This window comes from Mixophyes fleayi, chromosome 3 (assembly GCF_038048845.1).
Source record: "Mixophyes fleayi isolate aMixFle1 chromosome 3, aMixFle1.hap1, whole genome shotgun sequence".
NCBI lineage: Eukaryota > Metazoa > Chordata > Amphibia > Anura > Limnodynastidae > Mixophyes > Mixophyes fleayi.
In genome coordinates, this window is record NC_134404.1 from 179,594,114 (window position 1) to 179,612,171 (window position 18,058).

Genomic DNA, 18,058 nt, shown 5'->3' on the forward strand with positions numbered 1-18,058 from the left:
AATTTCAAATCTAGTTGAAAATGTATTCTTTTAAATTGGTAGTACTGCTGCAATCTCTGACTATGCTTATGTCCATTGTATGTCAACTTGTTGCCTTGCCTTTTGTTGTTATAAGGCCCCCATCAGTCATTTTGATTCTAATCAAAATTATAGCATGGACCTTACACCTCATGTTTTTTTTTCCAGTTTCACTTGTTACTCCCATTATACGAGTTTTTTATTGAAAAAGGAAATGCATACACAGTATAGGACCATATAAATAAACTCATACATGCCTATATGCATACAACTGGCTGATTCATTAAGACATGCAAAATGAAGGTCTTTTTTTAAAAAAGCGTATAATGCGGACATACGCATGCCCGTATTCAACAAGGAGCGGATGTAAAAGATAGTCTGCTCTAACAGATAAATACACTGCAGGTTACATCCACTACTTATATCACAGAAGAAAAAACAAACTATAAATGTCACCTGTTAATATATAATCATTAATGACAAAACATTTTTTAAAATAAAAAATATTTTTTTGTCACCCCCCACCATAAAAACATTATTGAGGATGTTATGAATTTCTATTGTACATTAAATGGATTTTTACAGTTCCTCCTAATTGCAAACACATGTTCTATCAAACGCGACTGTCATCACTAGTAATCACCACTTGCACTAGACCTGTAGCTGGTGCAAATGATAAGATAGAAAAGTATGTACCTTTGAGATGCACAAAGCTTGCATCAGATGTTATTGCATGTGGTTGAGCTTAGCACGCCCTTACTGCACATTAATTACATGAATACGCCCATTCCCCTCCCTGTTCCCACATGAAATCATAAGCTGTAGTAAGGGACCTTTGTGCTCAAAGAAGAATTGGATGTTGCTGCATTCACTGGCGTATGGTCCTGTGTTAGGCATATGTAGAGCACCCTTGAACAAAATACGAAACATATCGGCATTTACTTTTCTTAATGAATCAGAACTGTGTCGGACTGGCCCGACGGGGTGCCAGGGTATTCCCCGGTGGGATCCGATGCTTGAAAGTGAGCAGCTCATTTTTATTTATTTTTTCAGGCGGAGGGGAAGGGGGAGTCGCGGGAGTGGGTGGCGATCAAAAGCATTGGTGATCAGTGAACAGCAACAGGCAGCCAATCGCTAGGCTGCCTGTTGCTTTATGGGGCCCCACAGTGCTGTGCGGAATGCAGGAAGTCTTACTTCACTTTTTGTGTGTCTGATCTGAGGAGCAAAGTAAAATGAGCGGGGGTGGGGGCTGCCTATACTAGATTATAGTGAGGAAGGACTGCCTATACTAGACTATAGTGAGGGGTGGCTGCCTATGTTATACTGTAGTGAGGGGGGACTGCCTATACTAGACTACAGTGAAGGGGCTGCCTATACTAGACTATAGTGAGGACGCTGCCTATACTAGACTATAGTGAGGGGGCTGCCTATACTAGACTATAGTGAGGTGGGCTGTTTATACTCGACTATAGTAAGGGGGTGGGGGCTGCCTATACTAGACTATAGTGAGGGGGTGGGGGCTGCCTATACTAGACTAAAGTGAAGGGGGTTTGCCTATGCAAGACTATAGTGAGAGGGGCTGCTTATTCTAGACTATATTGAGGGGGTCTGCCTATTCTAGACTATAGTGAGGGTGGCTGCCTATGCTAGACTATAGTGAGGGGGGCTGCCTATGCTAAACTATAGTGAGCAGGGCTGCCTATGCTAAACTATAGTCAGGGGGGCTGCCTATGCTAAACTATAGAGAGGGGGAGCTGCCAATGCTAAACTATAGGGAGCAGAGGGGGCTGCACAGAGAAAACTGTAGGGTGGCGGGCTGCTATAATGTGTGAGGGAATGGGGGGGCTGTCTTAATAGTACATGGGTGGAAGATAGGCTATTAATCTAATGGTGGAGTTTAGGTGGGGGCTAATTGTTTAATGTATGCTATTTTATTTGTGAGGTGATGGTGGGGAATTTAATATATTGGTGGGGCAATTTAATTTATTGGTGGAGCCTATTAAATTAAGATGAGGTGATAGGACTTTTAATTTAATGCTGGGGTGGTGTGCATCTATAATTGAATGTGGGGAGGAGGGTGTTTATTAAATGTAAATATTAATTATTTAATAACAGAGATGGTTGTGGGAAATGATTATATTAAACCTAAATGCTATTAATTTATTACTGGGGCTGTTTGGAGAGAGGGTAATAGGTTTATTTATCAAATTTCAGTACACACTTTGATGTTGGGGCTGGAGAGAGGCCTATTTATTAAATGTGGATGCTGTTGATTTAATGCCGGGGATGGTTGGAGTTTTCTACATTTCATGTACACATTTTTTTTCCAATAGGGCTTCCAAGGATCCAGACAAGCAGCAACTGATCTAAGGAAACCAGCAGCCACAGGTGGTGAAAGTGACAAGAACAGGTAGGAGAAAGCAGGACAGTCTGTCTGCCAAATGTTCTGAATATGGTGGGGCAGTCCCCACTGTCTCGCTTAGTCAGGATTTGATCTGACAAGAAGGACAGTTGGGAGGTATGTCCCGCTTCACTCTGTATTGCTCGTGAAGGCAGAGCTGCATGCACCTAACAGTAGTGCACACAGTTTTGTCTGTGTATTTCTCTAAAATCTGTCTTAAATGATAATCCCCTGTCCTAAGTGCACCAACATCCCCCCCCCCACACACACCTTTTGCAGCGCTACATGGTATTAGGTGGGCCACAGTCATTGGTCATTGGTTATTGGTTTCCCAGGTGGGCCCTTCATGTCCCAGTTCAACACTGAACCAAAACCATAATGCATTTGTCTATTTCTAGTATTATAACTGTTTGGCATAATAATTATTGTACATTTATAACTATACTTCATCACACAAATAGATCCTTTCACCAGCAAAAGCCACAAAAGTGAACTATTTTTACAAGTGGTATTCTCCTCTTCCTGTTCATCCATAAATCAAACAACTGGTCATTGACTGAAAAAAATCTGCAATCAAAGGTGACAGGAAAGAACTACAATGTTTAGCCCCCTGTGGCTAAAGTCAAAAACAGGTTAATATGACTATTTGTCATCCTCATCTTTCTTCATCCTCCTCATTTTTCTGCCTTTATTTCACACCATTATTTTCAACGTTCAGATTTATTTTATTTAGAATATTCCGCCATAGCATGTTGAGTATGCATTATTTTTAGTAGTTTGTACTACCTGATGAGAGGTGGGAGTATGACTGCTTTCTTAAAGGGAGGATCGAAAGAAAATGAAAGAAATACAATTAAGAATATTTACATGCAATGCTTTAACAAAACTCATCACCATCAATATTTATATAGCACCAATAAATTTCATAGCCCTTTAGAAATGGGAACAAACACAGATATAAAACAATACTGGGTAATACGGACAGACAGAGAGGTAATATGGCCCTGCTCACAATCTTATAAACTCATCACCTTTACTCCTTCATTCTTCGCAGTGGTTAAATAACATAATAACGGAAATAAATACAGATTTTATACACTACATGACAGTGTGTACAAACCAAAAGTAAATAGATTATGCTACAATCACTAAAGTCATGAAGTCGTGCAAACAACAGCGCATATAGGATAGTTGAGGGGTTGCGCTTTCCCTGTGATATATGCTGCTCATCTTATTTACAACAGTATACTACACTATGATAGCACATTACATAAGTAATATTACATATTGGACAGACTTCTGTGTACCGAACCGGCTGTATTCCTGACTACTCTCCTGCCTCATCCCTGGTACTGCATATTGGACAGACTTCTGTGTACCGAACCGGCTGTATTCCTGACTACTCTCCTGCCTCATCCCTGGTACCGTATATTGGACTTACTCCTGTGTACCGATCCGGCTGTGTCCCTGGCTACCCTCCTGCCTAAACCCTGGTACCACGTATTGGACTGACTCCTGTGTACTGAACCGGCTGTATTCCTGACTACTATTCTGCCTCACCTCTAGTGCTACATCGTGGACTGATTCCTGCGTACCAACCAGCTTCCGCTCTAGGCTGCTATCTTCCAGATATACGGTTAGTGAACCTGGTCATCAGTTCCCTGTAGATCTGTCCGTGCCTCTGCCTGTCCATCTCATAGAACTCTCTCCTTACGTCAGTAGGCTAACCTGGGGGCCGCGACCTGCGGTTCTCCGGCAGCAAAACCCACCCTGCCTTGCGGCGGTTCTTGGAGAAGACCAGGAGGGCTGTTAGACTCCGCGCCATAGGAAGGCTGGCATAAATACTAACTAAGGTAACCTTGAAACCTAACAACAGGACGTTATAGTAAATCTGCTGCCACAGTATAGCACAGGATTTCCAAACCTCCTGAACCAAATTATACCTTGTATCTACTTTGCAACCCATTTTACAATTCTTAATTAATGCAACTTCCATTTAATCACAATAGAGCAGTCAATGAGCTTTGTACTTTAGTGGTAAAATATAATGAATAGGAGGTTATAAAAATAAAAATACTTAGTAATAAATATGTTAGTGAAAAGAGATTATGTATCTTCTATAGCTTAGTTAGTCCAGATGCACAAGCAAAGGGTCAATTTCCAAGTAGCAATCCAAAAACAAAGTCCAGGTACACAAGCAAGGGGTCAATTTGTTGAACCTACGGGAAGTGGCAGACACACAGAGAGATCTTACATGATCACGATCTGTCCACCTACTTTTCGGTCCACATACCATTCCACTTCCTCAGTATAGCTCCCCACACACAGCTTCGGTCTAGGGGAGAAACCACAACCATTATTTAAATGAAGTAACACAGAGTGGAAGGAAGGGTGTGTTCGGGTGACAGGCAGAAGTAGAGGCCCTGCGCTCTATTCCTATTGCCGACAACTCGATTTTGTTCTGGGCCTGGGTGTGGGGCTACAAATATTCGAGACCAGTATCCTGCTTGAATATCTTACTCACAATTTACTGGTGAGGTCCCCACCAAGAGATAGACAAACCCGAACAATGAAACTCACAGAGTATTCACTGTCTCCTCTTGATGGTCATCTGCGACTCCCAGTATTGGCATCCAGGAAAAGGGGAGACACACAATAGCCCACCCACAGACCTGTCTACTGAGCTGTTATTACCATCCACTCTAGTGTCACTGCTAACTAATACAACAATACAACAGCAGTGCCCTGGTCCTAACAACGTTCTACATGACCAGTATGCTTCGCAACTTTAACTCATTAGATGAAGTGTACTACCCTTTCTACAATCCCACAGTTCCAATAAACCAATCCACAGAATAACAGACAACATATATAATACCAGATGCCAAAAGCTTACCATTAATAGGGCCCTGACTCTTGGATCCTGTAACAGGGATACACCTCAAAAGCCTTTAATGGGGGCCTGATGGTTGCGTGCAAGGACACAAGGAAAATGTGGAAGGTCTGTAAGAGACCACAACAAAATGGCTAGCAGGTATTAAAGGTCAATGAAGGAACAACCCAGATCTCACAATTACAGGGCTATCTCCTAATGAAAGCTTTATATACTTTGTTCCATACTGATTTCACAACATGAGCAATCTTCACAATCTCAGGAGAATCTGTAGAGCTAAAATTAGAAAAGCATGATGACTTGGGATGCTGGCCATAAACACAGAAAAATGCAGAGTATCCACCCAAATAAGTGTTCAGATCAATTATCATAAAATTCTGAAATACAGAATCTTAAATATTGTTTTAATGACTGATTCAATCTTTCAGTTTCTCCATTTTGGGGGGTATGATAATCAGAAGAATGACTTAATTGAATTGCTACAAAAAGTTCCAAAAAAGAGCAACAAAGTGAGAACCCCGATCTAAGTCGCAGTTCATTGGCAAACCATGAAGCCTGACAATATGTGGTACAAAGAGTAGAGCCAAGCCTTTTGCTAACCAAAGTTTCAACAAAGGAATGAAATGAGCCATTTTGAAATATGTGTCCATACATTATTTGGTTATAGATAAATTGGTAATGGAAGCAATTGACCTACAGGTGAATCTCTAGGAGTCTTGATTCTTTAACATTTTCACAAGAAAGGATGAATTCCTTGACATCTTGTTTGATGGGTTGACATAGAGTTAATGCAAAGCTCAGAAAAAAGGATTAAGTGGAGACAAGCATTGGACAAAGAAAAGCCCAAGTGCACCAGCAAGAGGTTAATTTCTAGGTAGTAATTCAAAGTCCAGAGTCCAGGTACACAAGCAAGAGTTCAATTTCAAGGCAGAAATCCAACAGCAAAGTAACAAGGGGGAAGTTGTCTTAATGATGCTATAACTGACACTGAAAGAGAAGACTCCCTGCCTTATATAGGACAGGGATGTAATAACAAACCCTTCCCCCCCCCCCCACCCACCTTCCTCGATTAGCCTTTACCGCCATGTGACTGCCCGAGTGCAGGACATCTGCAGTTGTTGCAAGGTAGCCGGGACAAGGAAAATGGCAGTGACCCTCAGAGAATGAACCGCCACTAAGCTAACAGCTAATGACTCCTAAGAAAACAAAATTAAAACTTTGCAAGTAACAGTGAGGTGCAAAATGCATGTAAAAGGAATTGTCATTGAATCAAGTCCACTTTTAATCACATAGCATACATATAATCTTACTAATTGCATATAAATGCCAAAAGCTCGTAAGAAGGTTACAATGTATAAAGACAGTCCATAATGTTCTGAAATAGTCTACAACTCACTATAATGGTCCATTTGGGTCTAATAAAAAAAAAAAAAATGAATGGGTTTTATTCCTGAAGGCTACAAGTGCAGCTCTGCACTTTTCATTAATCATTTCCAAAGAAGTATCTTTTACCTATCTAGACAAGTATAATTCTGGGATTCGAAAATGATTAATTTTATTGCTGTAATTTTCAGTGACTAACTTCTTTTGAAAACCTTTTGTAAAGCAGCATTTAAATTGGTACCTTACCCTAAGCTCTAAGGAAATACTGAATAAAAAAATACTTTGATGTACATATGTATATGAGTATTAGGCACACCTTTTTAAATTGTTAATTCTATAAAATACAGACTGGGTAATTAAACAATACATAGACAAAGGTTTAGCATTATGGCATTTCTAACTTTACTACAACCTAACACATATGGCTAACACTCTTTTTCTTCCTCTGTTTTGGTTTTCATAGAGCTGATATTACTAATTAATGATTTTTTTGGGGGGGAACTTGTTGATCCCCTGTTTGTTGATGTCTCAAAAAACCTAATTTAACACCATTAAGTCCTGAACATAGTTTTTGTGCTTAGAAAATTACATTCTAAATATACATTTATTCAGCCCAAGCATACTCTCCATCTGAGACCTGTTTAAAATTTGATAGCTAACACAGTCCATCTGTGAAAATCTTTTCTAAATCCCAAGAAGGATTACTGTTTCAACATGTACAGAAAGTTTAGTCTTTGTGCTGCATAAAACCTACTGTTTCTCCAGGGGAAAACCAGATTTGAAATGCAGAACATTCCTCTCTGATGCAGGTCCTTTTTATTACAGAGTTTTGTGCTCGGATTTTAAAAAGCATAGTGCAAAAACTATTTCATCTATACTTTACATACTAATGCCTTTTATTAACTTGGCTAATATTTTACCATTTAGCATTTATAAAATGTTAAATCATAGGAATAACTGACAGTCAGTGAAAAAATAAATTTCAATTTTGTTTTTTATGTCATTGCATAAAAGGTACAAGATAATGGCCCAAAGCTGGCTGGACTATAGCTGCCAAAAAAAATAGATGAACAGGATAAAGGCACATTACTTAAGTTAATTAACATTTAGTATCTTTGCCCCTGCTTTTCCTCACTTTGCATCGTTCATATTGTTTTGCTACTGCCCTTCTGATTCACTCCTTTCCTCAATCCTTTACTCTCCCACGTACTGTCTTTCTCTGTTCCGTCAGTCCCTATCTGACCTAGCTCAATTTTTTCTCCTACTGCCTCTGCTGCCCCGTCTCTCTCACTCCTGTCCCCCTTCTCTTACTATGCCGCCCGCTCCTATCCCATACCCATCCTCTCCCCGGGCCACCTCCACCAATCCCTCCTGCATGATCCCATCTCCCCCCCTCGCTCCTTCAACCTCTCCCCCACCCTCCCTCACTGGTCCAACCCACACACCCCCCCTCACTCCAGCAACCCCGACAATCTCATCCACATCTCCCCTCATCCTTCCCTCCCTTTCTCCTGTGCCCTCTGGAACTCTAGGTCCATCCGTAACAAACTGACCTCCATCCACGACCTCTTCATCTCCAACTCTCTTACCCTTCTCGCCATCACTGAAACCTGGCTCACTCCCTCTGACACCACCTCACCCGCTGCCCTCTCCTATGGTGGCCTCTCCTTTACCCACTCCACCAGATTGGATGAACGTCCAGGAGGTGGAGTCGGACTTCTCTTGTCCCCCTGCTGTACTTTTTGGGTCATTCCCACTGTACCTTCCCTCTCTTTCTCCTCCTTTGAAGTTCACTCCATCCGTCTTTTCTCTCACATCCACCTCCAGGTCTCCGTCATCTACCGTCCCCCTGGTCCTACCTCCCTCTTCCTGGATAACTTCGCTGCCTGGCTCCCCCACTACCTTTCCTCCGACCTTCCCACCGTCATACTCGGCGACTTCAACATCCCCATTGACAACTGCTCTGACCCTGCCACCATCAGACTTCTCTCCCTCTCCTCCTCCTTAGGCCTCACCCAGTGGACCTCCTTCCCACCCACCGTCTTGGTCATTCCCTCGACCTTGTCTTCTCGCATCTCTGCGATCTCTCTGAGTTCTCCAACTTCTCCCTTCCCACTCTCTGACCACCATCTCCTCTCTTTCACTCTGTTCTCCCCCCCCTGCTCCCCCCCCCGCCTAAAGCCACCCTCACCAGACGCAACCTTGAAGTGATTGACCCCATCTCTTTCTCCTCCTCTCTTGATTCTCTTCTTTCTCCCCTTCCCTCCCTGGTCGGCCCAGACCAGGCGTCCTGTCTCTACAACCACTCCTTCACTACTGACCTTGACGCTGTCGCCCCTGCCTCTCCCATCCGCCAACGCCGTCTCATCCCCCAACCATGGCACTCCAAACTCACTAGCTTCCTCAAAAAGTGCTCTCGTACTGCGGAACGTCTCTGGAGGAAATCTCGCTCCCTGGCTGACTTCCTCCACTTTAAATTTATCCTCTCCTCATTCTGCTCTGCCCTCTCCCTTGCTAAACAAAACTTCTTTAAATCCCTCATTTCTTCTCAGTCCTCAAATCCCCGCCGTCTTTTCACCACCTTTAACTCCCTCCTTCCTCCCCCCCCTCCGGTCCCTCTTTCCCTCTCAGCTGCTGACTTCGCCACTTTTTTCTCATCCAAAATTGATGCCATCAGACTTAACATCTCCTTCTCCAACCCCTCTCCCACTGCCATTATTGCTCCACCCCCCTCTAACAAACAACTCTGGTGCTCCTTCTGCCCCACATCAGGCGAAGAAGTTCGCTCCCTTATTCTTTCCTCTCCCCCCTCCACTTGTCCTCTTGATCTCATCCCCTCTAACCTCCTTCGCTCTCTCTCTCTCCCACTGCCTGCTCCTACCTGGCACACCTCTTCAACCTATCACTCTCCTCTGGTGTAGTACCCAACCTCGACCCACCTCCTTTGCCAATTATCACTCCATCTTTCTTCTCCCCTACGCCTCCAAACTACTTGAGCGGTTAGTCTGCTGTCATCTCACCAGACAACTCTTGGAAAATTCCCTCCTTGCCCTGGCCAAAGTCACCAATGACCTCCTATCAGCCAAATCCAGGGGTCATTTCTCCTTACTTATCCTCCTTGACCTCTCTGCGGCCTTTGACACCATGGACCACCCACTCCTTCTGCAAACTCTTCTCTCTCTTGGCCTCTCTGGTTCTGTCCATGCCTGGTTCTGCTCTTACCTCGCCAATCGCTCCTTCTCTGTCTCCACATCCGGCTCTTCCTCCGCCCCTCCCCTCTCCAAGTAGGTGTCCACAAGGGCTCCGTCCTCGGCCCCCTTCTCTTTTCGCTCTACACTTCCTCCCTCGGTGCGCTCATCTCCTCCTTTGGTCTTCAGTATCACCTTTATGCTGACGACATTCAACTCTACATCTCTTCTCCTGATCTCTCTTCCACCCTCCTCTCTCGTGTATCTGACTGTCTCCCTGCCATTTCCTCCTGGATGTCCTCACGCTTTCTCAAAATTAACATCTCTAAGACAGAACTCATTGTCTTTCCTCCCTCCACACTCCCCTCCCACTACAACCTCTCAATCGTTGTTAACAACACAACCATCTCCTCTATCACCCAACTCCGTTGCCTGGGTGTCACCCTTGACTCCTCTCTCTCTTTTGCCCCCCACGTCCAATCCCTTGCATAAGCCTGTCGCTTCCAACTGCGCAACATCGCCCGCATCCGACCCTTCCTCTCACAAGACGCCAGCAAAACCATCATCCATGCACTCATCATCTCCCGCCTTGACTACTGCAACCTTCTCCTCACTGGCCTCCCCCTCTCCCATCTCGCCCCCCTCCGATCTGTACTTAATGCGGCTGTTAGACTCATATTTCTCTCACACCGCTCCTCCTCTGCCTCCCCTCTCTACCATGCCTTACACTGGCTCCCTTTCCCCTACAGAATCCTCTTTAAACTCCTTACTACCACTTACAAAGCTCTCTCCCAGTCTACTGCCCCCTATATCTCTAACCTCCTTACCATTCACACTCCTGGTCGCTCCGTGCGCTTGGCAAATGACCGTCGCCTCTCCTCCACTCTCATTACCTCTTCCCACTCCAGAGTCCAAGACTTCTCCTGAGCTGCCCCCCTGCACTGGAATGACCTCTCTCGCTCCATCCGTCTCGCTCCCAATCTGTGCTCCTTCAAACGGGCACTCAAAACTCACCTGTTTCTGAAAGCCTACCAACCATCCACTTAAACCCTCATCCACTCTGCTTGTTCTCCCCTCTCTCCCCTGGTCCCTTCTTCTCCCTTGCATCACTGCCTCCCTTTGTGCCTGTTTTGTCCACCCTCCCCTAGGATGTAAGCAGGGCCCTCTTAAGACCATCTTGGGCCCCCGGGCACAGCAGTGCACCGGGGCCCCTATATATACAAAAAAAAAAAAAATGATTATATATATATGGGACCATCGGAGGAAGCCAAAAAAAAAACCTGGAAAAAGAAAAGAAGAAAATACTTACCATGCTGTCAGCTGGCGATACGGCTCCCTCCATGGTCTCCTCCTCCGTCGCGCTCCGCAATGGATGTCGGGCGGGCGTGATGACGTCACGCCCGACAAGCACTGCGAGCGCGACGGAGGAGGAGACCAGGGAGGGAGCCGGATCGCCAGCTGACGGCACGGTAAGTATTTTCTTCTTTTCTTTTTCCAGGTTTTTTTTTTTTGGCTACCTCCGACGGGCCCCCCTGGGCTGCAGGGCCCCCGGGCACCTGCCCATTGTGCCCTATGGGAAAGATGGCCCTGGATGTAAGCTCGCATGAGCAGAGCCCCTTTCCCCTCCTGTCTCCATACCTACTCTTCTGCTCCGCCCTCACTCTATACGTCTGCCCGGAGTTTCTGAAGCATTGGTACTTTGTGTTTATTGTTCTGTAATGTTTTACCCTGTATGGTCTTCTGTTTGTACTATGTAAGGCGCTGCAGAAACTTTGTGGCGCCTAACAAATAAATGATGATAATAATAATAATAATAATATTTAATTGACTAGTAAAAGCATTAACAACCCGATAATGTCAAATTATGTGGACAATTTATTATCTAATCTTAGGGGGGGATTCAATTGGCCGCGTTACTGTAAAAAATAATATCGGTAATAGTGCACGTTATTACCATTAGTATGGTAATGTCAACGCCAGCTTTTTGCTCTTGGCTCCCTGAGCCGCAAGCAGAAATCTGTGCTAAAATTACCGTATTAATTGTAAAAGACTTAGCGCAGCTTGTGTCAGGGGGGAATTGAATTCCCCAATTTGAAGTAGTCATCATTGTCCAGTGGGTCAGTTTTTACAATACCTCTGCCACCAAAATAAAGGTATTGGAGCCAGATTTTCTTAATTCGCTAACCCCCGCTGCATTGAGTTTTGGTAAAGGCACCTTTACTTGTAATTTAGAAACATGTATACAACCAGCTTTCCTCCTGCGTAAGCTCTTCTGCACAACTTCATCTATTAAGTACACAAGTTTTTACTGTTTACTGATATTATAATTTAGAGACAAGCAAACGTCTTGCTTATCATTTCTAAAACTGTTTTCTGCCCCACAATTCTATATTCATTAATTTGCTTAAATTTGTTAGGTATGAACTCACAACACAATAACATTTGTAGCTTTTCATGTCATGTTCTTTATTATGCTATGTCTGAGTGCTTACAGAAGCATTGGGAGCATGTAATAAACACTTCTCCATCATCATCATTATGATCATCTATTTTTATATAGCGCTACTAATTCCACAGCGCTGTACAGAGAACTCACTAACATCAGTCACTGCCCCAATAGAGTTTACAGTCTAAATTCCCTAACACACACACAGACAGACAGACTAGGGTCAATTTGATAGCAGCCAATCAATCTACAAGTATGTTTTTGGATTGTGGGAGGAAACCGGAGTGCCTGGGGGAAACTCAAGCAAACACGGGGAGAACATACAAACTCCTCGCAGATTGTGCCACGGTCGAGAATCAAACTCATGACCCCAGTGCTGTGAAGCAAAAGTGCTAACCACTTAGCCACCGTGCTTCCCCCATGTTTGACAAAAGTGGAGCAGCAGAAATTATGTTAATCAGGTTCACAGCTCCTCAATTTGTCTAAAAGAAAAGCAATGCTTTAGAAAGCATTTGTTTCGGCACAGCAAGGAGATTGTTGCCACACAGCACAGAGGTCAGTAGATTGATTCCGGCCAGGAGTTTGTATGTTCTCCCCGTATTTGCGTGGGTTTCCTTCAGGTACTATGACCAGATATATTAGTTTATCCATCCTGCTTCCTAATTATCTGCCTGGAAAGGGTTAAATATGAAAAGATAAACCGTTTTCAAACACAATGTTGTTCCGGACTCATTATATAAAAATGTAAATCATCATTTGGAAATGAACAATACTATGTGCACTTTTTTTATCTTCTCAAATTAAAGACACTTGTGAAATAACTAGGGATGTGCACCAGCGACTTTTGAGGTCTCGTGTTTTGTGTTTTGGATCCGGATTTTCTCGATGTTTTGGGTTCGGATTTGTTTCGCAAAACACCTGCCGAAAGGTTTTGGTTCGGATTTAAGGTTTTGGATTCGGATTTTTGTTGAAAAAAAACTAAAAAGTGTAAAAATCAAGTTTTTGGGCTTATTTTCACTCCTACGCTATTATTAACCTCAATAACATTCAATAACAATAATTTCCACTAATTTAAAGGCTATTCTGAACACCTAACACCTCAAAATATTTTATTTTTTTTAGTACAAAACGTTGCAACGAGGTATCTTTCTGGACTGCGTAGAGGAGTGTTCCCCACAATATAATAATATATAATATATAATTAAAAACCCATCAACTGGTCTGAATTACACCCAAAAATAGTATCTGGACTGCGTAGAGGACTGGCCACTGGCCACCACAATATAATATATAGAAAACCTTCAACAGGTCTGAATTACACCCAAAAATAGTATCTGGACTGCATAGAGTAGTGGGAACTGGGCACCACAATAAAAAATATAAAGAAAACCTTCAACAGGTCTGCATTCCACCCAAAAATAGTATATGGACTGCGTAGAGGACTGGCCACTGGCACCACAATATAATATATAGAAAACCTTCAACAGGTCTGAATTACACCCAAAAATAGTATCTGGACTGCGTAGAGTAGTGGGCACTGGGCACCACAATAAAATATATAGAAACCCTTCAACAGGTCTGAATTACACCCAAAAATAGTATCTGGACTGCGTAGAGGACTGGCCACTGGCCACCACAATATAATATAGAGAAAACCTTCAACAGGTCTGAATTACACCCAAAAATAGTATCTGGACTGTGTAGAGTAGTGGGCACTGGGCACCACAATAAAAAATATATAGAAAACCTTCAACAGGTCTGCATTACACCCAAAAATAGTATCTGGACTGCGTAGAGGACTGGCCACTGGCCACCACAATATAATATATAGAAAACCTTCAACAGGTCTGAATTACACCCAAAAATAGTATCTGGACTGCATAGAGTAGTGGGCACTGGGCACCACAATAAAAAATATATAGAAAACCTTCAACAGGTCTGCATTACACCCAAAAATAGTATCTGGACTGCGTAGAGTAGTGGGCACTGGGCACCACAATAAAATATATAGAAAACCTTCAACAGGTTTGAATTACACCCAAAAGTAGTATCTGGACTGCGTAGAGTAGTGGGCACTGGGCACCACAATAAAATATATAGAAAACCTTCAACAGGTCTGCATTACACCCAAAAATAGTATCTGGACTGCGTAGAGTAGTGGGCACTGGGCACCACAATAAAAAATATATAGAAAACCTTCAACAGGTCTGAATTACACCCAAAAATAGTATCTGGACTGCGTAGAGTAGTGGGAACTGGGCACCACAATAAAAAATATATAGAAAACCTTCAACAGGTCTGAATTACACCAAAAAATAGTATCTGGACTGCGTAGAGGACTGGCCACTGGTCACCACAATATAATATAGAGAAAACCTTCAACAGGTCTGAATTACACCCAAAAATAGTATCTGGACTGCGTAGAGTAGTGGGCACTGGGCACCACAATAAAAAATATATAGAAAACCTTCAACAGGTCTGCATTACACCCAAAAATAGTATCTGGACTGCGTAGAGGACTGGCCACTGGCCACCACAATATAATATATAGAAAACCTTCAACAGGTCTGCATTACACCCAAAAATAGTATCTGGACTGCGTAGAGGACTGGCCACTGGCCACCACAATATAATATATAGAAAACCTTCAACAGGTCTGAATTACACCCAAAAATAGTATCTGGACTGCGTAGAGTAGTGGGCACTGGGCACCACAATAAAAAATATATAGAAAACCTTCAACAGGTCTGCATTACACCCAAAAATAGTATCTGGACTGCGTAGAGTAGTGGGCACTGGGCACCACAATAAAATATATAGAAAACCTTCAACAGGTTTGAATTACACCCAAAAGTAGTATCTGGACTGCGTAGAGTAGTGGGCACTGGGCACCACAATAAAATATATAGAAAACCTTCAACAGGTCTGCATTACACCCAAAAATAGTATCTGGACTGCGTAGAGTAGTGGGCACTGGGCACCACAATAAAAAATATATAGAAAACCTTCAACAGGTCTGAATTACACCCAAAAATAGTATCTGGACTGCGTAGAGTAGTGGGAACTGGGCACCACAATAAAAAATATATAGAAAACCTTCAACAGGTCTGAATTACACCAAAAAATAGTATCTGGACTGCGTAGAGGACTGGCCACTGGTCACCACAATATAATATAGAGAAAACCTTCAACAGGTCTGAATTACACCCAAAAATAGTATCTGGACTGCGTAGAGTAGTGGGCACTGGGCACCACAATAAAAAATATATAGAAAACCTTCAACAGGTCTGCATTACACCCAAAAATAGTATCTGGACTGCGTAGAGGACTGGCCACTGGCCACCACAATATAATATATAGAAAACCTTCAACAGGTCTGAATTACACCCAAAAATAGTATCTGGACTGCGTAGAGTAGTGGGCACTGGGCACCACAATAAAAAATATATAGAAAACCTTCAACAGGTCTGAATTACACCCAAAAGTAGTATCTGGACTGCGTAGAGGACTGGCCACTGGCCACCACAATATAATATATAGAAAACCTTCAACAGGTCTGCATTACACCCAAAAATAGTATCTGGACTGCGTAGAGTAGTGGGCACTGGGCACCACAGTAAAAAATATATAGAAAACCTTCAACAGGTCTGAATTACACCCAAAAGTAGTATCTGGACTGCGTAGAGGACTGGCCACTGGCCACCACAATATAATATATAGAAAACCTTCAACAGGTCTGCATTACACCCAAAAATAGTATCTGGACTGCGTAGAGGACTGGCCACTGGCCACCACAATATAATATATAGAAAACCTTCAACAGGTCTGAATTACACCCAAAAATAGTATCTGGACTGCGTAGAGTAGTGGGCACTGGGCACCACAATAAAATATATAGAAAACCTTCAACAGGTCTGCATTACACACAAAAATAGTATCTGGACTGCGTAGAGGACTGGCCACTGGCCACCACAATATAATATATAGAAAACCTTCAACAGGTCTGAATTACACCCAAAAATAGTATCTGGACTGCGTAGAGTAGTGGGCACTGGGCACCACAATAAAAAATATATAGAAAACCTTCAACAGGTCTGCATTACACCCAAAAATAGTATCTGGACTGCGTAGAGTAGTGGGCACTGGGCACCACAATAAAATATATAGAAAACCTTCAACAGGTTTGAATTACACCCAAAAGTAGTATCTGGACTGCGTAGAGTAGTGGGCACTGGGCACCAAAATAAAATATATAGAAAACCTTCAACAGGTCTGAATTACACCCAAAAATAGTATCTGGACTGCGTAGAGTAGTGGGCACTGGGCACCACAATAAAAAATATATAGAAAACCTTCAACAGGTCTGAATTACACCCAAAAATAGTATCTGGACTGCGTAGAGTAGTGGGAACTGGGCACCACAATAAAAAATATATAGAAAACCTTCAACAGGTCTGAATTACACCAAAAAATAGTATCTGGACTGCGTAGAGGACTGGCCACTGGTCACCACAATATAATATAGAGAAAACCTTCAACAGGTCTGAATTACACCCAAAAATAGTATCTGGACTGCGTAGAGTAGTGGGCACTGGGCACCACAATAAAAAATATATAGAAAACCTTCAACAGGTCTGCATTACACCCAAAAATAGTATCTGGACTGCGTAGAGGACTGGCCACTGGCCACCACAATATAATATATAGAAAACCTTCAACAGGTCTGCATTACACCCAAAAATAGTATCTGGACTGCGTAGAGGACTGGCCACTGGCCACCACAATATAATATATAGAAAACCTTCAACAGGTCTGAATTACACCCAAAAATAGTATCTGGACTGCGTAGAGTAGTGGGCACTGGGCACCACAATAAAAAATATATAGAAAACCTTCAACAGGTCTGCATTACACCCAAAAATAGTATCTGGACTGCGTAGAGTAGTGGGCACTGGGCACCACAATAAAATATATAGAAAACCTTCAACAGGTTTGAATTACACCCAAAAGTAGTATCTGGACTGCGTAGAGTAGTGGGCACTGGGCACCACAATAAAATATATAGAAAACCTTCAACAGGTCTGCATTACACCCAAAAATAGTATCTGGACTGCGTAGAGTAGTGGGCACTGGGCACCACAATAAAAAATATATAGAAAACCTTCAACAGGTCTGAATTACACCCAAAAATAGTATCTGGACTGCGTAGAGTAGTGGGAACTGGGCACCACAATAAAAAATATATAGAAAACCTTCAACAGGTCTGAATTACACCAAAAAATAGTATCTGGACTGCGTAGAGGACTGGCCACTGGTCACCACAATATAATATAGAGAAAACCTTCAACAGGTCTGAATTACACCCAAAAATAGTATCTGGACTGCGTAGAGTAGTGGGCACTGGGCACCACAATAAAAAATATATAGAAAACCTTCAACAGGTCTGAATTACACCCAAAAGTAGTATCTGGACTGCGTAGAGGACTGGCCACTGGCCACCACAATATAATATATAGAAAACCTTCAACAGGTCTGCATTACACCCAAAAATAGTATCTGGACTGCGTAGAGGACTGGCCACTGGCCACCACAATATAATATATAGAAAACCTTCAACAGGTCTGAATTACACCCAAAAATAGTATCTGGACTGCGTAGAGTAGTGGGCACTGGGCACCACAATAAAATATATAGAAAACCTTCAACAGGTCTGCATTACACACAAAAAT